The 26,872-nt window shown below is 36.1% G+C and overlaps 1 long non-coding RNA gene across 5 annotated transcripts in view; it reads right to left on the bottom strand.

The window, feature by feature from the left end:
* Positions 1-25,795, bottom strand: part of LOC121150590 — a 39,376-nt gene extending 13,581 nt beyond the window's left edge. The window contains exons 1-5 of one of the 5 annotated variants that reach the window (XR_005882999.1): positions 25,390-25,795; positions 16,581-16,652; positions 15,585-15,763; positions 12,576-12,646; positions 11,758-11,850 (exon numbers count right to left, since the gene is read on the bottom strand). This is a non-coding gene — a long non-coding RNA (uncharacterized LOC121150590). Of the gene's footprint in view, positions 1-11,757; positions 11,851-12,551; positions 12,647-15,584; positions 16,180-16,580; positions 16,653-25,389 lie in introns of those variants that run through there. The other 4 variants (XR_005883001.1, XR_005882998.1, XR_005882997.1 and 1 more) reach the window with 4 other exon arrangements.
* Positions 25,796-26,872: the final 1,077 nt, after the last annotated feature.

Raw genomic sequence — 26,872 nt, 5'->3', positions numbered from 1 at the left:
TGAAACACCAAAGATGTGTCCCAAAAATGTTCTAAATGCAAAAGGCATATGAATTCCATCTGTAAAAATTACTGAGAGCTTCTTTTCATAGTTAAATGAAATTCCCATTTATAATTTACTTAATGTGATCTATAAGGACGTTATAATTGTTTAGCCTTATTTCAAAATGTTGTTTTCTCATGTCATTCACATGAGAGCAGATTTCTCACAGTACTTCAAAACACTAGTTTGCACTGACAACAGTCTTTTCATTTGCTGGGACATTTTGCTGCCAGAAGAGTTCTTCTTTAGCCAAGAGCCAAGGGCCAGGAGTTTCTTCTGGGTCTGTCCTCCACTGCTTTCCCAGGTCATAAGCAAGGAGCTGGATCAGAAGTGGAGCAGCAGGGACACAAACCAGTGCTCATACGGGATCCTGGTGCCAAGTAAGAATTTAGTTACTTAGCCAGCACATGGGACCCCCAAATATACATTTTAAAGACATTTTCAATGCTTAATGTAACATTAGCCTTTAAAAAAGTTTATTAAAAATTTTTTTCCTCCACAAATGAAAAGAGAGGTGATCATTTAGATCAGAAGATTCTTTGTTACTCCTTTTATGAAAAATTTACCTTAATAATGTGCCCACTATTCTTAGCCCTTAGAAGTATATAAATATTATACCATTTCTTCTGTGATAAAAGCAGATTATAAATGTTTGTGAACAATTTAAGCTACAAAATATTTAGGAGAGTATCTATATTGTATTAACAAGAAACAAAACAAAAAACAAGAAGCCATGTTTCAACTCTCTTAATATGGGCAGATGGTAAGCATGTAGATTATATAAAGTGCTATAAACTGCAAGTTATAAAAGAAAAGGAAAGCAACGTGTGGAGAGAATAGAATCATCAATGCTACTGAAAAGCTGACAATTGAACAAATGTTTAAACATTACAGCACTTCTGTTGGGAGGTGCCCACAGAAACCTAATCTGAAACAATCCCACATCTGACACTTGAGTGCTTGCCAGTATGGGTTATGGCTCTGTCCTTCATGCACATCAGTTTATATGTATGGTAGTAGTAGCACTGGCTGTCACTTTTGTCTCCAGCCCTGTCATTTACGTAAACCAATGGGTGTTGAGGTCCAGCCCAACCCTGCCCCTCTCGCTCTCCACCCTCATGTATACCAGCAGGAGCTGCAGCTTAGTTGGAGTGACCTCCAATAACCCCCACTAGGCCCACAGATGACATGCTTATAGAGTGCATACTCTTACAGCCATGGGGGTGTGTAGTATAGGCTATGAAATAGTGAAATCTTCTTTTTCTAATCTTTCACTACTATTTTTTTTCAAGGATATCCATAAACAGAATTCTCTGGTCCCAATTAACTATTGCTACCTAACAAATAACACCTACTTAGCTACAAATTTAGGTGGAGTTCAGGTAGGAAAGCATGTCTCCATCCCACGTGGTGTTAACTTGGGCAACATGGAGGTTATGGACTGGGATAATCTGAAAACTCACTCAGCCATATGCCTAGGTGTACGTATGGACCTTTATGTGGCCTGGCCTGGGCAGCATCAGAAATACTATGGTGGTCAGTTGTAGCAAATATTTGCCACATACTTTTCCAATGACATCCATAATTTCCCAGTTTTGATAATGCTGATAATGACACATGGAATGCTTCTATATTTCTTAAATATTCAATATTTTCACACACACTTTACTTACAGAAAAGTCATCCTTGACATAGTAAGAGACATAAAAACTGTGAACGAATTAGGCACTCTTCATTACAATTTATATGAAACAACCATAGGAACCAAAGCTTTTTTTAGGCCCCAGATGGTCCACCAACCACTTAAGTTAACAAACTCCACACATACTTAAGTTTGATACAACACAACGAGTTTCCAAAGACCAAGTCTTACCAATATTAGTGATGATAAAGAAAATCTTACCTTGAAATAGAGAAAATGTATACAAATTGATATGCCCATTTTGTTAAATACAATTCAGGAAAAACTAAACTTTATGTAAAGAGATTGATTCTTTTTACAGCAATATCTTCTAAATTTTCTTCCTTATAAATGAAATTCTTTCATGTTTCCCTCATGTAGTTGGAAGCATTAATACAGGGAAAAAGCATTTTAATGTTGGCATGAAATATTTTTAAATAACTACTTTTAATTACCTTCCCAACACCTAACAGTTAAGGTAATATAAATGAAACCCAAGTGGAAAGACCTACCATCTATGAAATTTAAAGCTTAGTGAGAATTGAAAGTACTAGCAAAAAAATTACCTCTTACATATCTTTTCTCAAGAACCTGCTGGGAAACTGGTTCTGTAAAATGTGAAAGCAGAGAGAGAGAAAGCAAATTTAGGAAATAGTTGTTTCAACATAGAAGAGACAAAGGGAATTGTGATGACAGTGAGGTCTCAGGACTGTCTGGACACTGAAGAGCTGGCATCCAGACCTCAGGACAGTCCTGTGATTCAACATCTTGAGGACCCTCATCGTCAAGACTCCCACAGCTATGTAGATGGATCTTCCCTTCTCTTTACTTGTGATCAGCGTTTTATCAACTGCACTGATTTCAAAGAACTACCTCTTGGTTTCACTTGCTTCCCCATTTGTTGAGTTTAGTTCCAATTTCACTGATTTCTGGTTTTTTTGTTTGTTTGTTTTTCTCTTGCTTGTTGTTACTTTGTGTTTAATTTGTTTTTCTTTTTAAAGTTACCTATTTCTCTCTAGGCACTAGTTTACAAATTTGTCCCACAAATTTTGGGATGTTGTGCTCTCATTAACATACCAGTTCAAAGCATTTTCTCATTTTCCTTATGATTTCTTTTTGACTCGCAGGCTTGAAGTGTAGCTTTTAATTTCCAAACACCTGGGGGTGAGGATCCTACTTTGTTGTTGTTGTTAGTGGTTCATAACTTAATTCTGTGTTGTAAAGAAAACAAAAACCTATTGACATTTTTTTTTGGCTCAGACCAACCTATCATTGTGAATGCTCCATGCACAGAGGGAAAACAAGCCTGTATATTCTGTTGTTATGGGTTACATGCTCTATAAATGCAAACTAGGTCAGTTTAGTTTTTCGTGTTGTCCAAACTTCTATTTATCTATTGGCTTGTAAATATTTGTTCTAACAATAATTCAGAGGGGAAACCTGAAATATCTAATAATAATCCTGGATTTATCTCCTTTTGACTCATTAACAGTTTTTTTCCCCCAATATTTATTAAGATATACTGTTAAATAAACATATATTTAGGATGGCAGGTCCTCCCAATAAACTGTCTCATAACTGTAAAATTTCCTCTTTAACTCTGTTAAAACTTTGCCTAGACATTTTTTGTTTAACATTAATTTAATTTTTATAAAAATGTTCTGATTTTTTTTTTCTGGTACATTTCCCCCATCCTTTTAACATACCTGTGTTTTTATATGTAAAATGTACTTTTTCTATCCAATATACTAGGAGTTGGTACACTATAAACAGGTCAGCTGCTGGCTCAGATGAACATGGAGGATATGGCAGCCCACTGAGCCCTGCAGGGGACATCTGTACGATCCCAGAAGGAGGACAGAACAAATTGGACAACTATCCCAGTCAAATGATGACAGCAAATATTTGAGTTCATGGAGAATCTGTGGTCAACTATGTCAGTCAATGGACATTCAAAGGGTTCCCTCATGCTTGAATCAGTGAGATCCACAGCATTTCAGAACTGTCGAAATCCCTTTGGCTGAACCCATAATGGGCCACATTGGAACCCTGGTTTGATATCAAGTGGCCATTCTCCATCGCTGGGTATTGGAGCAATTGGGAGGCTGAGTATGGCTTCTCCCCTTATCTTTGCCTGCCTCCTTCATTCCTGCCCCCTCACCAAAACAAAAAAGAGAAACAGAAAATTTAGAAATAATGATTACACTCATTTTTCCCTAACCCTTTATCCATCCTACTCTCATCAACTATGTTAACATCATCTAAAATTAAAAGAAAAAGATCAGCTGCATTTTTCTAAACATATTTAAAATTTGAAAGGTAGAGCAACACACACACATATATACACAGATTCTTGGATAAACTACTTGATTTCCCCAAAGGTTGCAATAGCTGGGGCTGGACCAATCAGAGGCCAAGAAATCCATCCATCTTTTGTGTTGGTGGCAAGGACTCAGTTTTTGAACCATGATCTACTGCCTGCCCGTCTCTTGGGAGTATCAGCAAGCAGCTGAATCGGAAGCACAGGTAGAGGCAAGGTTTATTTATTTTTATTTGAAAGGCAGATTTGACAAAGAGAGGTCTTTCAAATGTTGGTTAACTCCCCGAATGTCCAGGAGTATAATATGGGGTGTGAGTGCACAATCTGCTGTGCCAAAATGTGTAGCATACAAAAAAAGTTTTATTGAGAACACAGATACACTTACTACATTTGTGTATGATTAATTTTGAATTCCAACAGCAGTTCTGTAGCTATCAACAGAAACCAAATGCCCCTTTAAGCTTAGCATGTGTCCTTATAATAAAAAGTTTTCCAGATCTTTGGAGTCTATGAGTGTACTTCAAAAATTTCAAATAAAATTGAATTAAAAGATAATTTCAGTTTGTTGCAAAAAATGGAAAAAAGTTCATGCGCTGATTATGTCTCCTATGTTGCTATTTGTTATACAGCTATCCCATTTGTTTTTTCATTCTGTCGATTCCTGCCCCCTTTTGAATTAGCTAAATATTCAGTATTCCATTTCATCTACTCTACTGAGTTATCTGCTATATCTCTGTTTAATATCTTTGGTGGTTTCCCAATGATTTAAATATTAACATTAATAATATAGCTTTGCATGAACAATGTAATAATCTTAAGACATTAAATTCCATTTTTCCCCCTTTTAAAGGTTTATTTATTTCTATTTCAAAAGCAGATTTTACAGAGAGAAGTTGCAAGAGAGAGATCTTCCATCTGTAGCTTCACTCCCAAAATGGCCACAATGGACAGAGCTGAAAGCTGGAAGTTAGGAGCTTCTACTAGCTTTTCCATGTAGGTGCAGAATCCCAAGTACTTGGGCAATCCTCTGCAAATTTCCCAGGCTACAAGCATAGAGTTGGACATGAACTGGCATCCATATGGGATGCAGCACAAGAGGGTGGAAGATTGGCCTGATGTAGCACTGAACTAGCTCCTCTCCTTCCCTTGTTTGCACTATCATCATAAGTTTTATTCTGCATATATTACAAACACAATATTAGCTCTTATTCTTGTTGTTTTTTTATTCAAAGTCAGTGGTCTGAAAAAAATCTAAAAAAGAGAAAACAGCACTTTTTAATGTCTATCCTTTCATTCATCATATCTGAGGCTCTTTATTTGTGCAGGTAATTTTTTTTATCTAGTACAATTTTTCTTCTAGCATAAAGCAATACTACTTGTAACACAGGTCTGCTAGTGCTGAGTTTCATTAGTTTCTTCATTTTTATCTGAAAACATCTTTACTTAGATTATTTTTCTGAATATAGAATTTTAGGTTCCTCTCTCAATGCTAACCTCATTCTGTATCTTCTGATTTGCATTGTTTCTGATGAGAAGTTGGCTCACTTTTACTTTTTACGTCATACATATAGGTGTCACATATATGTTGCATCATTTATATACACATATACATTAGATACACACTGTTTTTTAGTTGCTTTATGACTTTTTCACTAGTTTGAGAAATGATGTGTTTTTGGTGTGGCTTTTTTTTCCTCTGGAGTTGGGTGTGTCTTAGATTGAGGAGTTTCTGTTTTACACTAACTATGGAAAATAGTGGCCATTATAACATTTTTTTTTTTCCTGCTCTGGGAAAAGTTCCCACTACAGGGAAAATTCCAATTATACATCCCTTAGATCACACAGCACCAAAACACTGAGGGGATGTTTGTTTTGTGGGTTCAGTTTTCATGTCCTCTTCTTCAGTTTGAATGATTCTTTTATTGTGCTGGTCTTTTCATCTGTGCTACCTAATGCACTAATAACCATATCCAGTTGATTTCATTTCAGATGAGGTTATTTTCATGCTTTCTCATCATTTTTTATGCTTTTTCCTTTAAATTCTTGAAGATGTGCACCACACCTCCGGCTGCTTGATAGAGTGCTATTTTTGTTACTATGATCAATTCTTGGTGTGCTTGTACCAACTGTCCTATTTCTTTATTTTTAATATACATTTTATCACCTTTCAGTATATCTCAAGGCTTGTGATTAGGATGACACTATGAAGGTTGTATTAAATTTCCAGAATTATTTATCTTCCCATCTGGCTCTTTCTGCCTATTCTTAATTTGATTAAAAAACTGTATGGAAACAAAAGATGACTAATTTTTCCCAAGCCACCACAATAAAATATTCTTCTATTTAATAATAAAATACATTCATTTACATTTTAATTTGTTTAGTTCTCTTTACACTTTTGAGAGAGATTGCATTTCATTGATGTTTGAGGCCTTACAGCTTTTTCTTCATAATGTTGCAGCTACTCTTTTGTTGACAAACTACATAAAGGGATTTTGTTGTTTTTCTCTTTCTTTATCTCCTCTCTCTCTGTAGTACTAAACTGCAATTAAATCAATGTTGTAAACGGCATCTCCAATTGTGACCTTTCTAGTCATAATATTTTAAGAGGCACTGAGTACATATGAAGACACAAGTTCCAGTAGGCATATAATGTCTTCCTATGAATTTAACTGTGGAGAAAAGGAGATAAAGTTTGAAAAGTACTTTAGAGATATTTAAATGATGCTAAATATATATAAAGACTATCCCACGTAAGACCATCTAGGCAAGAAAAATAAAAACATTAAAAAAATACAATGTGGCTCAAAAATACAAGGAAAGACAGTCAACAGACACAGACCAAGAAGTGACAGCAATAGCACAGCTTGTAAGATTTAGAAATAGGTAACTGCACATAAAATGAAGTATTTATATCCTGAGCAGATTGGCACAGTATGTTCTAGTTCCAGCTACTCCACTTTTGATCCACTTTCCCCATAATGCACCTGGGAAAGTACCTGGTCTCGTACACCATCTAGGATATGCCTATCTATTTCTTTTCTTTTTTTAAAAAATTTCATTTCATTTCATTTCATTTTATGACACAGTTTCATAGGCTTTGGGATTCCCCACCCCCTCTCCACGCCCTCGCCCCATGGTGGATTCCTCCACCTTATTGCAGTATTACAGTTCACATCCAGTCATGATTCTTTCATTGCAAGCATATACCATGTATAGAGTCTAGCATTTAGGCTCCAGAATTCCACTGTGCTGCATTAGTTCCTTAAGAGCTGATCTAACCCACTATGTATGAGGAATTTTCAAAATATTTGTGGAAGAAGCTTATCATGGAAAAACTATGTATACATTTCAAAACATGAACTAAAATCCCCTGAACTTTTAATTCCAATTTTCTAAGAACTTTTTGAAATCTAAGAGTAGAATTGAACTACAATCAAGTTACATCACTTTTCTTTCAAATACAAGTTATTCTAACCATATTTATCACAGAAGCTGAAAAAATCACTAAGCTCTCACCATATATTAACAAGAAGGAAAAAAAAAACATACAGAGGAAAAAACAACCAAAAAATCTCATACAGCAGAATTTGTCAACTTTTTTCACTTGGCTCACAATGGAAAAAATGTATTTTTTTTCCAAAGGTAAGAGTGTAGGCTGATAATTGAAACAGAGTTTTCCCAAGTCTTACCAACTTCAAAAAGACAGAAATCATATCATGCATCTTTTCAGACCATTATGCAGAGAAACTAGAAATCAATAAATCAAAATATCCCAGGAAATTTGTAAACTCTTGGAAGATGAACATGCTTCTGAAATGAACAATGGGTCATAGAAGAAATTAAAGAAGAAATAAAAAATTTCTTGAACCAACGAAGACTCAAGCACAACATACCAAAACTTGTGGGTTAGCACCAAGGCAGTATTAAAAGACAACTTTATTGCAATTGGTACCCATGTCAAGTAACAAGAAAGCATTCCAAGCAGAGCTGACCCCAATCCTCCATACAGCCTTCAAAACAATAGAAGGGGAGCAACTCTTCCAAATTCGTTCTATAACACCTATATCACATTAATACCAAAACCAGATAGAGATTCAACAGAGAAAGAAAACTACAGACTGATATCCCTGATGAATATTGATGCTAAGATCCTCAACAAAACACTAAACAACAGAATACAAGAATACCTCAGACAGATTATTCATCCGGACCAAATGAGATTTACCCTAGGCATGCAGCAAAGTTCAACATTCGTAAATATATAAATGTGATACATCACATAAAAAAACTGAAGAACAAGAAAGACATGATAGTTTCAATAGATGCAGAAAATCTTTTCACAAAATTCAACACGACTTCATGCTAAAAATGCTAAATAAGGTAGGCTTGGAAGGAACAATCCACAATATAATCAAAGCAATATTTGAAAAGCCCAACACCACCATTATATTGAGTGGGGAAAGATTATAAACTTTCCTGATCAGATCAGTAACTAGACAAAGATGTCCACTATCACCACTGCTATTTAACATAGTATTGAAAGTACTCTTAAATGCTATCAGACAAGAAAAACAAATCAACGAATTCAAACTGGAAACGAGGAAGTCAAGTTATATTATGTTTGCAGATGACATGATTCTATACATAGGAGACCAAATACAGGGACTTAGAACTTATATGAGAGTTCAAAAAAATGGCAGGGCACAAGATGAATAAAATGAAATAAACAGCCATAATGTATGCAAACAACCCCAAGGCTGAAGAATAACTAACCAGCACGGTACCCTTTAAAATAACAGAGAAGACAATGAAATACACGGGAATAAACCTAACAAGGGATGTTGAAGATTACTATGAGGAAAACTACTAAACATTAGGAAAAGAAATAGAAAATTTCAAAAAGTAGAGGAAAATACCATGCTTCTGGATGGGCAAAGTCAAAAAATCATCAAAATGTCCGTATTACCAAAAGCAACATATATATTCAACATGATTCCAATCAAAATACCAAGAATACTCTTCATAGAGCTGAATAAATGATACAAAGGTTCATCTGAAAACACAAAAATCCATGAATAGCCAGAACTATCTTGAAGAATAAGAACCTAGAAGGAGGGATCACAATCCCAGACCTTCAGATATATTACATAGTGGTAGTTATCAAAACATGCTGGTACTGGTACAGAAACAGAGAGGTAGATGAATGGAGTAGAATAGAAATATCAGAAGGGAACCCCCTTGCACAACCATCTAATCTTAAACAACAACAACAACAAGAACAACAAGAACAACAACAAAACGGAAAAAAACCAGGAAAAAAGGAAGGTCTCTTCAATAAATGCTGTTGGGACAACTAATAGCCTGCAGAAATAAGGATACGCATACCTTTCGCCATACACAAAGATCAAACCTAAGTGGATAAAAGATCTAAAGCTACATGCAGAAAGCATCAATGTTTGGAACAAAAAGTTGGAAATACTCTGCAAGATATAAGTAGGTGTAGGCACTGACTTCCTAGAAAAATTATCAAAAGCAAAGGAAGTCAAGACCAAAATAAACAAATGGGACTACATAAAGCTAAGAAGCTTCTGAACAGCAAAGGAAACAATCAACAAAGTAAAAAGGCAACCAACAGAATGGGAGAACATCGCACACTACACGGGAGAAAAAGGGCTAATTTCCAGAACATACAAAGAACTCCAGAACAACCATGCATCAAAACAAACAAAGCAGTCAAGAAATGGGCACAGGAAATGGACAGACACTTTACAAAGGAATAAACTTAAATGGCTAACAGACAAATGAAAAAATGCTCAAGCTCCCTAGTATCAAGGGAAATTCAAATAAAAACAATGCTGAGGTTCCACTTACCTCCAGTAAGAATGGCCTACATACAGTAAACTATCAACAACACCTGCAGTAAGGCTACTTGGAAAATGAAATCCCACTCTACTGCTGGTGGGATTGCAGGCTGGTGCAACCACCATGGAAGTCAGTATGGAGAACACATAGGCAATTAAAAATCCACCTACCATATGATCCAGCAGTATCACTTCTAGGAATATATCTAAAAGATTTGTTACACAAGAAAGCAACATGCACCCCAATGTTCACTGCAGCACAATCAACAATTGCAAGAACACAGAAGCAGCTTAAATGAGGACTGGATAAAGAAACTATGGTTCATCCACTCCATGGAATACTACTTGGCGATTAAAAAAAAAAAAGGAATTCTTACTTTTTGGCCAAATGGGCCAAACTAGAGATCATTATCTAAGGGAAATGAGCCAATCCCAAAAGGTCAGATATCATATGTTTGCTCTAATATAAGATAATATGACGTCAAACCTAGGGATATTACATGTGAGTCTTATATCACTTCCTTCTTACCTGAATCTTTTGTAATAAGATTTTGTGATGTAACTCATTAATTTTTTTTCCCATATTGTTTCCTTCATGTTTAAAGGGGGGTATTAAGGGAGAAGGCCCACCCACTTTCCCACCCTCCCCAGGTCCCGGATATAACTCATTAATTAACCATCCATAAGAGACTGATTGTTTATAATTACCTGAGACGGTCAATGTCCCTTTTATCACTGTTATTGGTACTGCCCATAAATAACAAAGATCTAGTTTTCACTGTATCCTTAATATGGCTCTGGATACAAGAATGAATGCACAATGAAATGACTGACAATCTCTTACACGGTTGGGATATACTCCAGTGATAGCATGATGAAAATTCACAAATGACATCCACTGTGAAACTAGAGGGGAGAACAAAGGGGAAGGGATGGAAATTGGGAAAGGGGAAGGGAGACCCCAGCAACAACTAAACTATATCAAAAAACAATAATAAAACAAGAAACTGATGTTGAAAAAAAATAAGGAAAATGGGTTTTCCAAATATTTATTTCTTGTTTCTTCAGAATAAAATTCCAAGATATGACAATACTGTCTCTCATTCTACTTAGTTAAGACCATAGAGAAAAACAGGAGTAATTAATTTAATAGGTAATGTATTCTCAAGGCTTCTATTGTCTTATCTGTTGGGTAGCATTGCCTAAAATAGACCTGATTCTATTAATTGAAATTATATCAAAATACAGTCACAATTTTTTTAAGGTTATGTAAGCAGCTATAGGAAGCAGACACAAATTTGTTAGCTGGAGGCTATGTTTGGTCAGATTTTTTTGGCAAGTTACAAATCAATGAAGAGCTTTGGGTTCAGTGGTATTAAGATTCACATATAAGCATAAGTTTCACATATAAATTATGCATATGTGAAACCCCTGACAGGGAGTTTTGGAGCAGGTAAAGAAAAAATAACATGCTTAAAGAAATTGATTCATTAAATGTAATGCAGTGCAGTAGATGAAGGACTTTTATTTAATTATTTATCAAAATCAATTTTGCTGAGTAGTACTCACAGATGTGATGGAAGCCTATTTATTTTACAGTTTTTCAGTTGGTCGGCCTTCTGCATAATATTATATCATTTTTAAAAATCAGATGTCTGTTACAGATTTCAGATTCTTCTTTTCAAAATGTTAGTGGACCAAAAAGTTGTACCTAAATGTGAATGAATGTGGCTGCGATGTCCCTTACACAGGTTGACTTAAAAAAAAAAAAGCTTAGTAAGGAAAAAAGAATAATAATTTCACAACTTGAGTCATTTAAATGAAATTATGAGGTTACAGTTATAACTTACCTGGAGTTTCTAATTTCTAAAGATCTTGTGTGTAAACCATAAAGCTTCAATATTTAGTTCCCATATGCAGAAACTGTCATTTTCAATGTTCATCTAAAAAACAAAAAGGGAAAAAAAACATGAAGTTGAGGTTATAGATATAAATTTCATTTATTGACACATAATTTATAAAAACATACGTGGTCATTTTCATGACCTTCATTAATATATTTGGACAAAGAAAGGTATGCATCACAGGACAAGTGCAGAGTAAACATACAGCAAAAATACCGCAATTTTCCCTTTAGAAGAATCTGGACAGTCAGTGGAATAGAGATTGTGATAAACGTCATAAAGTTGAAGACTATATAGTATGAATATTAACTGGCTATGTAAGTTTCCATGCAAAATGCTTGGGAGGTATACTTTTAATACAATGATTCTGATGTCATACATAGACACAGTCCAACATTATTACAAAAACATATTCTTGATTACACTTAAGTTGCCTAGAAAACCCAAAAGCAGAGAAATCAACTATCTCAGCATTCTGCTGATTAAAGGGTAACTATCTCTTAGACTTCCCAATCAATACTTAATCCCAACCTGATAAAGGCAAGGAGGCAGTTAGCAAGGAAGACTTGAGGCCAGCACATAATTTTCATAATCTTGGTCTACTTCAACCCAACATCTCTCCACAGCTTCAATAAAACCATCACTCAGAACAGGCATTGACTAAAAAGAATCAATATGGCTGCACCCTGTGTCCCTGTAATGACCTATAATTAAATGTACTATGATTACAATATAATTACCATGCCAACACTCCCACTATAAACCTGACACTACCAAACTTCTGAGACTTCCCCAAAAACTCCCTCAACTTTCATATCATCCTCTGATTTGAGTTCTAAAAGATACAAAAGAGCAGCCATATGGATGACCCCTAATAAGTGGTTCTGCACGACCTAGGCTGCAATCACTTCACTTTTCTCCTTGCCAAAAACATCATCAGGAGCAATGAGACCTTTACCTTTTCCTCATGCCCCAATTTTCTTTCACTTATCCAACTGCCTTAACCCTACAACACAATATGCACCCCAACCCCACACTGGTGTATGGCCCAGTCAGAAGCAATCTCAGTGGGGCCTCCTGTCATTCAGGTCCAAGTTAGCTTTATTATACAAATCAGGGGATCAAACAGGTGCAGTGTCAATTAGAGTACATATTCCCTTTTCCATGACAGATTCAAATAATTATTAGCAAATGCTAGGGAGGTTTGCACAAGATACTTTTAAATTCATCCAGGGATGTTAGTCTCTTATCTGATCTTCAAATTAACTTGGAATGATACTATTCGTTCCATTTGTTGCACTCCTGAAATAAAACAATGCATCTGGGCAATGCCCACACCCTGTTGACTTCTTGGCAGCCCAGTAGTCTGCTCTCCAAACTCATACATGAAATTTTACAGAGTCCTGATGCTGACCCACTTGAATGGACAGGAAAACAACACAGCTTTAAAAGATGAAAGGTCAGCTGGCTGACAGCAATCCCTGAGTTGGGATTTCCAATTGAGACAAGCCCTTCATTCTGTTGGTATCTGAAAAACCAACAAGCAATACAAACATCCTTCCCTGACTTGGGCTCTACTTTTCTTCTGGGTCTTTCTTTCCCCTTGATCCTTCCTTCTCTCTCCCTCCCTTTCTCATTCTCTTTCCTAGCTTCCACCTTCCTTCCCTTCCATTTCCTCTCCTTTCCACTTTTCTTTTTTTTTAATGTAGATTTATGCATTTTTATTCAGAATTCAGATAAGGAGAGACAGATTTTTTTTGTCCGCTGGTTCACTCCGTAAGTGGTCGCAATGGCCGGAGCTATGCTGATCTGAAATCAGGAGCCAGAAACCTCTCCTGGGTCTCTTATGAAGGTGTCAGGTCCCAAAGCTTTGGTCCATCCTCTACTGCTCTCCCAGGCCACAAGTAGGGAGCTGAAGTAGAAGTGGAACAAGCAGGGCACAAGCCAGTGCCCATACTTGATCCTGATGCATCCAAGGTGAGGATTTACCATTTACTGCCTTGGAGACAAAGTCAGGCCATAGAGCAACTTTAGGATTTTTTTTTTTTTAAATCCCTACGTAAAGTGGTCACAGATAGCTGATCTATGCTGCCAACCAGCTGAACAGGAAGGAATATGTTCAACGAGTACGAACACATGCTGTATTTAATTAACAACAGTGTGCTTATGGAAGAAGATAGTAAAAGGGTTTATGATCCAGTCAGCGGATCAAAGATTTTGTTAAAGACAGTCCAACTGCTTCCACTTGCACTTTCAGCATCCTATTTGGGTGCTGGTGTGTGTTCCAGCTGCCCCTTCTGATCCAGCTCCCTGCTAATGACCTGGGGAAGCAATGGAGGATACTCAAGTCCTTGAGCCTCAATACCCACTTGAGAGAACCAGAGGAAACTGCTACCTCCTGGTTGTCCATCAGCTCAGATCGGTGATTGTGGATACCTGGGCAGTGAACCAGCAGGTAGAGGATCTCTGTCTTCCCCTCTCTATATAAACCTGTCTTTCAAATAAAAATAAATAAATCTTAAAAATAACTTTCAAAAAAGGTATTCAAGGTATTATCAGTACAAGGTACTTTGAAAGCTTCATGGAAAGTTAGAATTACAGCTAAATTTCTTTCATATAAAAGATTGAAATTCACATATAGGCACAATCTTCAACACATTCATGGAAATTGTGCATTATGAAAAAAATGCGTAGATATAAAATTTTTATGTAAATAAACTTGTCTTCATTCCAGTTGTCCACAGAAGTATTAATGTAGCCTTTTCCTTAGGAAAAGGAAAGACATGCTTTTTTATATTCTCTCATCTATTCTCTCACTGTCATCTTCTAAACTGTCCACTTAATCTAGACCTGGTACCTCCTCTGCTGGAATGATACTCCTTTTGATTCTACGATTAATCTTAGCCAAAAGGCCAAGAAGCAATTCATTTTGGTTCTAATATTTTAATTTCATTACATGCATAACTTTGGTAATGCTAGTAAGTGGTTTTTCTGCACACTTATTAGAGAATATCTTAAGAGCTTTTACCAAGAAAAGATCACAACTTAGTGTCATGGTATAAATAACATGGATATTAGCATCCTAGTGATAATAAATTCAATGTTAGCTTCATTATTTTATTGGGATCATTAACAAGAAGTCAATTATGTTCGAATAGATTTGCCATCCAGTGAATGTGCTGGCAGGATCATTCATTACTTTAATTTTACATAGCAGCTCTCTGACCTGAAAGCCAAGGTTCTTGAAGTCTAAGAATTGTGACCTGAAGGTCAGAAAATGAATATAATGTAGAGACAGTTGAAAGAATGATGGGGATCTTGTGTTAAGTTTACATTTACTAAAACACAAATTTAATAAGACAGCAAGTGAAAAATCTGATCAATGATAATCCATGTATTTTAAGTTTACTAACCATTTCCATTTATTCTTTCATGTTTGCTACAACCTTTCAGGAATTTCTGTTACAATGTCATTAAATACTATATATGTATCCTAATTTTACTAATTACACATGTTTATTTAGGCAGACAGATATTAGTAACTAACAGATGAATAAGTGGCTTTGCTGCCTTTATTCAAATACTGGCCTCTTTAGACCTGGGAGGGGGAAGAGTTGTTGATTCCCCACACTTTTAAAGCTGTATCAAGGACAAAATATAAAAACATGTTTAAAAAATAGTATAATTAGGATTATGTTTATGTTATCTCCCTTACAACATTTATAGTAGCATGTCCTTCCTCAGTGAAGCATAGCTTCAAATTCCAAGTTTACTTCTCCACAGTAGCAATCTTAGCTCTTTGATGGCTTCCCTATACCCTCATCACCAATCCACTTTCATTTTCTTTTCTCAAACATCATATTCTTCTTTTAATCATTATGATCACCAACAAGGACTTATCTATACTTCCAGACTATTAGAGGAATGAAATACTTTTCAATGCCGCAAAGTTCTAAACAGAGGAAAAGGGAAGGGATGAAAAACAATATGAACTGTTGATTTCATTGTTCAGAATTATGTTCAAAATATAGACAGAATTACTAGGTAAGAGACTGGGATGACAAACGAAAACTAGGCAAATTCCCACTGAATCATGATACAGCCCTTCTAATCCCAGTTGATGAGTTTATTCATAGAAAAATCTATGAGCAAAGAACAGTGTTTTTTTAAAAACAGCATTCACCCAAGCTGTACTGCCTTCTTTTTGGAGGCAGACAAAAGAGATTCATAAGGAGGTAATAGAATAGCATGAATGCTTCAAATTTAAATCAATATAGCAAATTGCAGAATCCAATTGTTCCAATAGTCAATCTATTAGGTAACATTTTAATATAACACGAATTGGTGTTGGACTAACACTGTGCACAGGAACATAAAAATAAACACATTTCCAAATAAAAATGCAAAATATTTAGGATTTACATAAACAACAACAAACAATGATGTTCCTTCTCAAGAGAAAATAGAAAACGGGCCATGACATTATGATGGGAGAAAAAGCAAGACCAATACTGTTGTTCTAATAAAGAAAAATTAGAACATCCTAAAGTAGTTGTAAGAGTGTTATGATACCATTTCTGAACTCCAGACAGTTATTGGAAATAACTGCCACTTGAAAAAAAAAAACCCTCTTCCAAAGGTAAACTGCATTAGGCTAGGATAAATCTTCAATGGCTGAAAAGATATCCAGAACACAAATTATCAGGTTTTACACAGTAATAGTAAGGCTAATCATAGGTCTAAAATTCACTCTATTGTGTTGAACTGACCAAATTAGTACTGTGTTGCATTAACTACAGCAGAAATTCTAACTTAGGAAACATCTTCTGAGAAGACGTTCTCTGTATAAAAGCAAAAAATCATGTGAATTAAAAATATTAATAAGCTTTGGTAGGTTGATTAATTAGTATTTGTTAATTAAGACTATATTTGTGAAACTAATGACAGAAGAAATGTTTAAAATTAAGTTTTATAGACAATTTTAAAATAAATAGCATTTGTAAAAGCATGCATGACAGACTAAAACCCCTTTCTCGCAGATATTTAAAATGCAGTTATGTATTTAATACACAAAATATGAGTATGTTTTAAATACAGTTATTTATCATTGAAATTATCATACAAACTGCTTATGTGTAAAGATCATGTTGCACTATAATATTTTGTATTATGTAAACATCCTCTTAATATTTATGACAGTGACAATGAAAGGTAAAACCAGTTATATAAGATATACATCTGCAAAATTAGTTTTAAGAAAATACTTTTAAGAAATACATATTACTTTAAATTTAAAAAACAGAGCAACAGAGAGGGAGAGATCTTCACTTGCTCATTCACTTCCCAAATGGCTGAAATATTCAGCAGTGGCCAAGCTCAGGCCAGGAACCAAGACCTTGCCCTGGTCTCCCATGAGGGTGGGTCTTCTCAGGGGCATTTGTAGGAAGCTAGATCAGAAGCAAAATTAAAAGCAAAACTACAAGAAAGGGAATATATGAAACTCTGAAGCTTTTGCATAGCAAATGAAATGATGACTCGAGTGAAGAGACTACAAAGAGATTGGAAAAAAAATGTTTGCAAGCTACCTATCTCACAAAGGATTAAATTAAAAAAAAAAAAAAGAATCAGTAAATTAAAAATCTCAACAATAGAGTCCAGAGCAGTAGCCTAGTTCCTAAAATCCTTGACTTGCACATGCCGGGATCCCATATGGGCACAGGTTCTAATCCCAGCAGCCCCACTTCCCATCCAGCTCCCTCTTTGTGGCCTAGAGTCATTTTGCTTTGTATTTGTTATAATTCTTATTTGGTGAAACATTAAGCTTTTAAACAATATAAATTTAAAAGATGCTATCTTGAAAATTTTAAACAAGGAGGACAGAGGGGTAGGGAGAAAGACAAGGTCATATTTAGAACTGTATCTATGAACTACTTTGAGTCTGTTAAAAATAATAAATTTAATATAAACAAAAATAAATTTAAAAAAGTAAAAACAAAGAAAGAATCATAGTAGGTGGCACATGAACTGGTTTACTGAAATGGGATGCCTATGCCAGATGGCAGTTTAATTCACCCCTAAAATATATTTTTAAGATCATCAAAAAACAAAAACAAAATCCTTTAAAATGAACAGTATAGTTATTGGAAATAAAGCCTCAGGTAAGAGACTTTAGTTGGCATAGCTGTCAAATAGGCAACATATAAATTCATCCTGCAAAATACTAAAGAATTACCAAAGAGTGAAATGTAGTGAAACCCAAATCAGAATGAAACCACAGCCAAAACAAACTGTACAATAATTTCCAATCGGCACAAAAGAATTGCAGGGAGAGGTGTTGGAACTTTGTGTAAGAAATGAGAGAACTCCTACATGTCTCCCCAGAGAGAATCAAATAAGCAGCACAGGAAGTGCGAATGCACAGGAACAGGAGCATCAGTCTCGGCATCCTCAATCACGTTGCAAAGGAGGCAGGTTAAAGTGACCACAGCCCTAGTGCAGTTGGTGCCTTGGGGAAATGCTAGACTCAGAGTTTCTGCAGAATTTCAGTGCAGGCTCTCATAAACAGCAAAGGAAGCCACTTAATGGGAGCAATCCTGTGAGAAAGCAGTAATTCCGGATTTATCATGTCTGGAAACAGCTATCCATATCAACAGAGAATATTTTAAATCACACCAAGAATAGCTCAACATTACACGAAACTGCCAAACAGTCCTGATAGAGAAAATAACACATTCATTGATTCAATGATACAGAAAATCCTTATCAGCAACAAAAATGTCTGGATGACACCAATTACCTAAAAGAGTAAACAAAGATGGGGGCCATTACTGACTCACTGGCAGATAATTGGACAATCAAAAAATGAAATCTGAATACAAAACAGTACAGTGATAAAGGGCATCTGAGTCACTCACATTTTTAGAGACCTTTTCAGGTTTAGAAAACATTCCTATCATTTAAAAAATATACAGAAAATAGATGGAGTATCATCTTAGATTTCAGAGAAGACAATTTAAAAGTAATATAGAAAATGTATGAAGAATTTCCACACTTCTTCAGTCTTCTCTGAGCCTATAGCCAAAATGACTGTGCAGAAAAATAATGACCCAATGTTTCCATCAAAACATTATCAGGCACTTGCTCTACGTTAAATCTTGACAGTACCTTCCACATATACCTTGAAATAATAATTACCATAAATATATTAATAGAAATTAAATAAATTGGTAATTTCAATGCTATGATTTCCAGATTCTTTACTGCAACTGTTTTAGCTATAAACACCATAATAAAATGTACCACATAACTATATATCATACAGATTTTAAACTTGGTACTGAAAACTGCAAATCAGTATGTAGCAGCAAAACACAGCATAGTGGATTCATTTCAGCAAAAATATCAAATATATAAAAATACTATTATATTGGCTGTCTGAAGCACAATGGAAATATACTCAGTAGCAATGAAATATTCAGCTCAAACGCTGAGGAAATAGTAAAACAAATGGTCTCACATCAGTCAATGCATTGGTAATATATGATATATCCTCAATGGGTGGAACCAGTTGAAATTTCTCTTTTCCTTATTAAAATGTCAAATATTGATAATGTTATATGGTTCAATCTAAACTGTTAGAATTAACATATTTACTTAACCCAATTCTATAACACACAGCAATACCAAAAAAAAAAAATATTCACTGGTTAAAACCTGTAATTGACATAATTTTCTACAACATAAAAATGAAGGAGGATTAAATACCAATAATTGTTGCTGCTTCTATTTTATGAATACAGATGTTTAGATAAAATAATCACTTTTTATTCTTATTCATAGCAAGAGGAAAATTATAATTGAAAGAAAACTCACATTTGAAACAGGGAAAATCCCAAAGTCCTTTATGGAATATGCTGTGGCCGATATTTTAATAACAGTTTGATAATGTATCAACTTATTTCTCCAAATTATGACAAATTCACAACTTGTAAAAAAAGACTATAAAGACTATGATTTAAAATATTATCTGTTGATCAATGTTAACTGACAATTGATCAAACATTCAATCAATTGATCAGTGCAACTGCAACTGAACCACACAATTTTGTAATAATAGTTTAGCATAAAATGGTGGAAAATGAAATTTCTCACCATAACAATGTCATTAAACATATATGGATAAAAACAAAATAGGGCCAGTGCAGTAACCTAACAGCTGAAGTCCTCACCTGGCATATGTCAGGATCCCATATGAGACCGGTTCTAACCCAGGTGGACCCACTTCCTATCCAGATCCCTGCTTGTGGCCTAAGAAAGCAGTCAAGGACGACCCAAAGTCTTGGGACCAAGCACCCATGCGGGAGGCTGGGAAGAGGCTCCTGGCTCCTGGCTCCAGACTGGCTCAGCTCTGGCCTTTGAGGATGCTTGGGGAATGAATCAGTGGACAGATCCTCCTTTCTGTCATTCCTCCTCTCTGTATATCTGATTTTCCAATAAAAATTAAATAAATCTAAAAAAAAAAACTAAAATAATGCAGCATCTAGTTTTGGTACACCACAATTACCTAATTATGTTATGGTTGACAGTTGATTAGCACTAACGGTACGATTGTACTTGTTAAAATACTAAATAGTAAGTGACATTGTGTGGTTGGAAAATTGTCATTGCTCTAACCCTTTTCTGTGGAACTCTCTCTGACTCCCATCTTATGAAAAGGTTAGCTAGCACATGGTACAGCAAGGCGCTTTTGGCACTCTGCGTATACTCTGATTGAAGGGTGATGCAAGATCCTAGTTAATGGCATACTTCAAACTTCTGACCTGACAGCACCTGAGATCCAGGCAGAAGCTTTGGGCTTGGTCACACACAGGCTACATTATAGCAGGTCGACTATCTGTGCAAATCACTAAGCCTTTCTGAAACTGCCTACTCTTCTGAAGAGGAGCTATTATTGCTAACTGACAGGACTATTTGTGGATTACTAGCACTGTGTACATGAACATTCACCATTGCTTTATCTTACCGGAAACATAGTAAATAGTTGAAGGAAAAATAAGTTGGTAAATACAATCTATTTTCCTCCAAATTATAATGCTATAAAAAGTCATTATTTAAACAATTTGATACATCCAATTTTACCTATAATGTACAATTCTCATAACTAAAAACACATTTTTCAGCATCAATTTATGCAAAGTATTTTTTAAAAATTTTAAACATTGTTTATTTTAGTAATCTATACACACTATTTACTTTTTAATAAAGATTTATTATTTTTTATTGGAAAGGCAGATATATAGAGAGGAGAGACAGAGAGGAAGAGCTTCCATCTGATGATTCACTCCCCAAGTCGCTGCAACAGCTGGAGCTCAACTGATCCAAAACCAGTAGCCAAGAGCCTCCTCTGGGTCTCCCAAGCAGGTGCAGGGTCCCAAAGCTTTGTGCTGTCCACAACTGTTTTCCCAGGGCACAAGCAGGGAGCTGGATGGGAAGCTGGGTGGCTGGAACAAGAACCTGTGCCCATATAGGATCTAGGCGAGTACAAGGGGAAGATGTGAGCTGCTAGGCTACTAGGCTGGGCCCTGGGAAAGTACTACTCAACAGATGAAGAAACCAAGAAAAGGAGATAAAGAGTGAAGTGTTTTAGGTATGATGGTTAAGAAGACCTGAACAGCCAGGATGGAACAGATGAACTGAAGCCTTTAGGTCTATGTGAATGATTAATATATTATATTGTCTTTGAAATTGTTTGAATCCTAAGACATAATTATTTTTAAAAATTAAAACATTAAAAAAGTACATGACAACTTCTCTGTGATACAAAGAGGAACAAGAGAAATCTTGGAAACAGGTTTAATGCTAGTGGCTTGAGAAGTAGGCTGATGCTGGCGCAATGCATACAGTGCAGACTGACTGCTGGCAAAGGCTGTGATCTTCTCAGTGGTTCCTCACAGCAAGCATTTCAGAGAGCAGTGTTTTCCTTTTCTTTTTCTTTTCTCATTTACATATTTATCAGTGCATTTTATGAGAACTGATTTACAGTTAGGAAATGCAACAAGAAGTCCAGTTTGGCTTTGAAAGCTTAAACTTTTTAAAATTGTCTTGGTGTGCTAAAATGGTTTCCATTTTAATATTCTTGGTATTTTTAGATTTATCTTAGTACTTTCATTTGGCCATTTTATGAAATCTTGGTGTCTACATCATTGTTAAGTATTTTATTAGAACTCTTATTCATATTTGTTAATTTTTTACTAATATTTTAAGTTTTAGGTCACACACACAGGAGGGAAAGGGATGTACCATACTACAAATATTAAGTCCCAGATAAAGCTATATACATTATTGTTATAATTATCATGTTTTGAAAATAATTTACCTTAACATTATAAATTAAATAACATCACCCGAAATGTTAAGTACCACAATCCTTGAGTTTATGAAGCAAACGTTTTGGTGGAATTCCCCCAGAAGCAGATCCTGACACTGGCAGGAGTTGGGGGGAGCATATCAGAAGGGCGGGCAGCTAACCTGAGACAAATGATCAAACTAGCTCTGACAGAGGCTAGCTGAAGTTTAATCCTATGGGGGAAAACTCTGGAGAATGTAATAAAACACATTCATTGGAACCACCTAAACCACAGAAGCTGGAGTATTTATTTGCTGACATCTGTTAATGACTGTGTGCAGTCTTCCTCAGTTGGCTTACAGCAACCCAAAGGCAATCTTATATGTTAGATCAGAAGCTGTTATTTGCAAGGCTGATTCATACACAAAAGCAAAGAGCTCATACAACAGTATGGGTAGAAGACTCACATCGTTCATTACATTTGCAAATCTATTATACCATCAGCAACATGAAATCAAAAGATCTGAACAGCCTATCTAGCCCTGAATGTTGATGAGACTTTGGCAAACCACTTTTACCTGAAAGCTGAACATATGCTAATACTACTACTACTCATAATAAATACTATTCATAATAAAGTGATTTGTAACTTCTCAATTCTAAGTGGCTCACGTGATCAGTGCTGATCTCAAGTCTCAGAACCACAATGCTAGAATTTCTTTTGTCAATAAGATATCAAGTCTGATAGAATCTGGACCTTCACTTTGTTCGCGCTCTCATGCTGGACAACAGCTTGCAGCTGAACCAACGGTTGTAAGAGATTGGCTGGCTAAGCCTTGAGCCCTGTGGTTTGGAAAGAAATGCCTCTTGTCACATGACAGCCACTGATGTTATTGTACTGCAGAGTACCAAGAAAGTTCAGAGAAAAACAGAATTATAAGATTAGTTTAATTTGGTGCCAGAAATTTAAAAATCCTTGCATATGTGAGGTCTTCGAATGCAATGGAAAGCACATAGAATTTAAAAACTGCATGGATTTAAACTATAATTCGTAGCAAAATAAATTTATTTTAAAATTCCAATTTTATGGATTTTCAATGTACATTCATAGTAATCTTTGGAAGTTACATGTATCAATAAAAAAGTTAAGTGTATGGGGAGGGGTGCTGTGGCTTAACAGGCTAATCTTCATCCTTCAGGAGCTAGCTTCCCATAGGGGCAATGATTTCTGTCCAGGCTGCTGCACTTCTGATCTAGCTCACTGCTTGCAGCTGGGAAGCAATTGGAGGATGGCTCAACTCCTTGAGACCCTGCACCCATGAGGAAGACCTAGAAAAAGCTCCTGGCTCCTGATTTTGGATCAGCTCAGCTCAGGTCATTGTGGCCATTTGGGGAGTGAACCAGGGATGGAAGATCTTTCTCTCCTCTCTCTCCTTTCTGCAAATCTGTCTGTCAAATAAAAGTAATCTTAAAAATAGTAAATGTATATGAATCATTTTTCTAATGAAGTCTAATATTTGTAGTTGTCAAACTGATGTTATTTACTTTGGCAGATAATGTTGGAAAAATAGTGGAATGCAGGGGTATGTATATGTGAAAAATGAAATGTAATATTCTAGAAATTGCTCTTTTTGAGTCAGTTACACGTATTTATTTCCAGTGAATTGTATTTTCAACACATTGTTGCCATGCATGTGTCCACTGCTCCTGCAGAGAATGGTGTACCTAACAACTTATCAGAGTTACATGTACTATTACTCTACGGGTTTCATGGGTTACTAGAATTACTTTAAAACTCTGGGGATGGTAAAAGGGGTTGGGGATAATTTGGGGGAAGCATGAGGTAAGCAAACAAGTAACAGAATATTAGAATGAAAGATTTGCTTAAGGCATTTCTAAAAATGAATAAGTTTGGAAAAGCAATACAGTGCATTAAGCAGTAAACATCAAAAGCGATAAAATCTGATTTTTATACATTCTAAAAATAGCACTCTGCAACAGAAATTTGCATTATTAATAATTCCTTAGTAACAAATATTTTATGGCAAATACAGTTAATCTTTTGTTACCTCAAATTTTAATAACAAGAAAAGGGATTTATAGCAAAACAGAACCTTAGCAATGCTGGAAATTTTACTTTCTTTTTAAGATAAATAAAGCATAAAGCTGAAAGGCTGACTTCATGCAGGTGATACTCAGAACCAGCAGAAGGTCTCCTCATTCAGTCTCAAATGTCCTTTTCCACATATAATTTAAAACTAGCATTAGTACAGCTTTTTTTTTAAAGATTTATTTTTATTATTTTTTTATTGGAAAGGCGGATGTACAGAGAGGAGAGACAGAGAGGAAGATCTTCCGTCCGATGATTCACTCCCCAAGTGAGCCGCAACGGGCCGATACTATGCCGATCCGAAGCCAGGAGCCTCTTCCGGGTCTCCCACGCGGGTGCAGGTTCCCAAAGCTTTGGGCTGTCCTCGACTGCTTTCCCGGGCCACAGGCAGGGAGCTGGAAGGGAAGTGGGGCTGCCGGGATTAGAACCAGCGCCCATATGGGATCCCGGGCGTGCAAGGCGAGGACCTTTAACCACTTGCGCCACCACGCCGGGCCCAGTACAGCTTTTTGAAGGATGTTTTTCTCCGAAATTTTCATTTGAGAGCCCCAACTAATACCTTCAACATAAATAATACCTCCAGAAGTTTTACTAGCACTGCATTGCCTCCTAACATGAACACATGTGAAATCTCTGTATCTCTAGCTTCAATTCACTTCCCTGGTAAGAGAATACCTGTAAGAAAATTGAGGAAAACAAGGGAAGTGAACATAATACATGTGCAAAAGAGTTTTCAAAGCACTCTAACCTTTTGTGTTCTCTGCTTTTCTGGTCTACTGTTTTTATTAAGTCTTCATTCCTCTTCCAAACTACACACAAATACGAAAAAGTTCTTTGATGGTTCTTTATTAGCCCATAAAAGGTTTGAAAGCAACTACATACTTACACATCCCTACTTCATTAGCAAATACTCTAGGTGTATGGCTTATTGGTTTGCATGTGAAACAGGCTGCAGGAAGATCTGATTGCCAAAAAGCAAGTTCAGAAGGAAGCCCAGGAAGAATAGTACAAGTCAGCTTAATTCCAGCAGGTGGAAAGACCCATTTGACACTGGAGATGGGAGAAGCACACTTGTTTAATTATGTTGAGTGAAATAGATTTGACAAAAAAAAAAAAAACCCACGAGAAAGTAACCTGATTTTTAGTGCAGTTTGTATAGGAAGATGTGTTTTATGTTACTGCTTTTGAGGCTGGTAAAATATCTTCAATTCTGTAGAAACTGTCTACTGGCAGAGGCAACATGGAGACTCAGAGACTCATCCTTCTGATGCACAGGGAGACCTACAGGCACAGCATAAATGAGGCATTCCTTAAAAATCAGTGCTCAGAATGTAGAATGTCTTGTCTTATTCTAATGAGAGAGAAAAAATTGTAGCGATTCAACCACAGGAATTAAAGCTTGAAGATTCAAGGTTTTTTTTTTCTAATTTGTGAAGATTTGATCCAGATTTAATTACCATTTGGTAGATTCCTAGTTTATCTCATCTACTTCCCCAAAGTTATTTAATCCCCATTAAAGCCTTAAAAACTGGGGCTGGTACTGTGGCACGATGGGTTAAGGCATTGTTCATGATACCAAATCTATTATCTGAAAGCCAGTTCCAGTCCTGGTTACTCTGCTTCTGATTCAGTTCCCTGTGCCTGGGAAAGCAACAGAAGACGGCCTGGGTATTTGGGCCGCAGCTACCCACCTGCAAGACCAGGATGGAGTTCCTGGGTCCATATTCAGGCTGTTCCAGCCATGGCTGTTCCAGTCACTACGGAGTGAACAAGAAGATTCAAGATTCTTTTTTTTCCCCTCTGTCACTCTCCCTTTTCAATAAACAAATCAATCTCTAAAAGCAGGGTTACAGAGAGAGGGAAGTAAAGTGAGAGCAGATCTTTCATCTGCTAGTTCACTCCCCAAATGGACACAATGATTGATGCTAAGTAAGGCCAAGGCTGAAGAGAGGATCCAGAGCTTCCTTTGGAGCTCCTGTGTGTTTGCCCAAGCCCAAGACTTGGGTCATCTTTCTATGCTTTCACAGGGAGCTGGAGCAGAACTAGAGCATCTGGGACTGGAAATAACACCCAGTTGGGATGTTGGCACCATAGGTGGCCAGTGAACCTCCTATGACATATTGATGGCTCCTTAAACTCTATTCTATCTTTCCACATTTTCTGCGCTTCTCCTATAGATGGCTTACAACTGTGCCAAAGTTAAGACTTAACCCTGCTTTTGCCTAAACAGAGCTTTGTTCAAGGATTATTAATAAAACAGAAACTGTATGATAAGCAACAATGTGGTAAAGTGTGATGTCCTTCAAATTCTCTTCTCTATGTGTTTCTTTGATTTTAGTGATGTAGTGTCAATAATTCAAAACCCTGTAATGTCTCCGTTACCTCAAATAATGGGCAGGACCGGAAATCTAGGAATAATTTCCTAGACACCTAGTTCCATTTATTACATATTTTTAATAAGTATATAGTATAAATCAATTCCAAAATAGTAAACCACACACAAAAAACCTTAAAAACTAAAAAACCTACAATACCAAGAACACCTACATAGATGTTTCTAGTACCTAATATATTTATGCCCAGACACATTAAATCAAACTGATTAT

The sequence above is a fragment of the Ochotona curzoniae genome, unplaced genomic scaffold (genome assembly GCF_017591425.1).
Source record: "Ochotona curzoniae isolate NIBS_2020 unplaced genomic scaffold, NIBS_Ocur_1.0 contig_2210, whole genome shotgun sequence".
Taxonomy (NCBI): Eukaryota; Metazoa; Chordata; class Mammalia; order Lagomorpha; family Ochotonidae; genus Ochotona; species Ochotona curzoniae.
The sequence above is the reverse complement of the archived record's forward strand: the minus strand, read 5'-3'. Positions and strand labels throughout refer to the sequence as shown.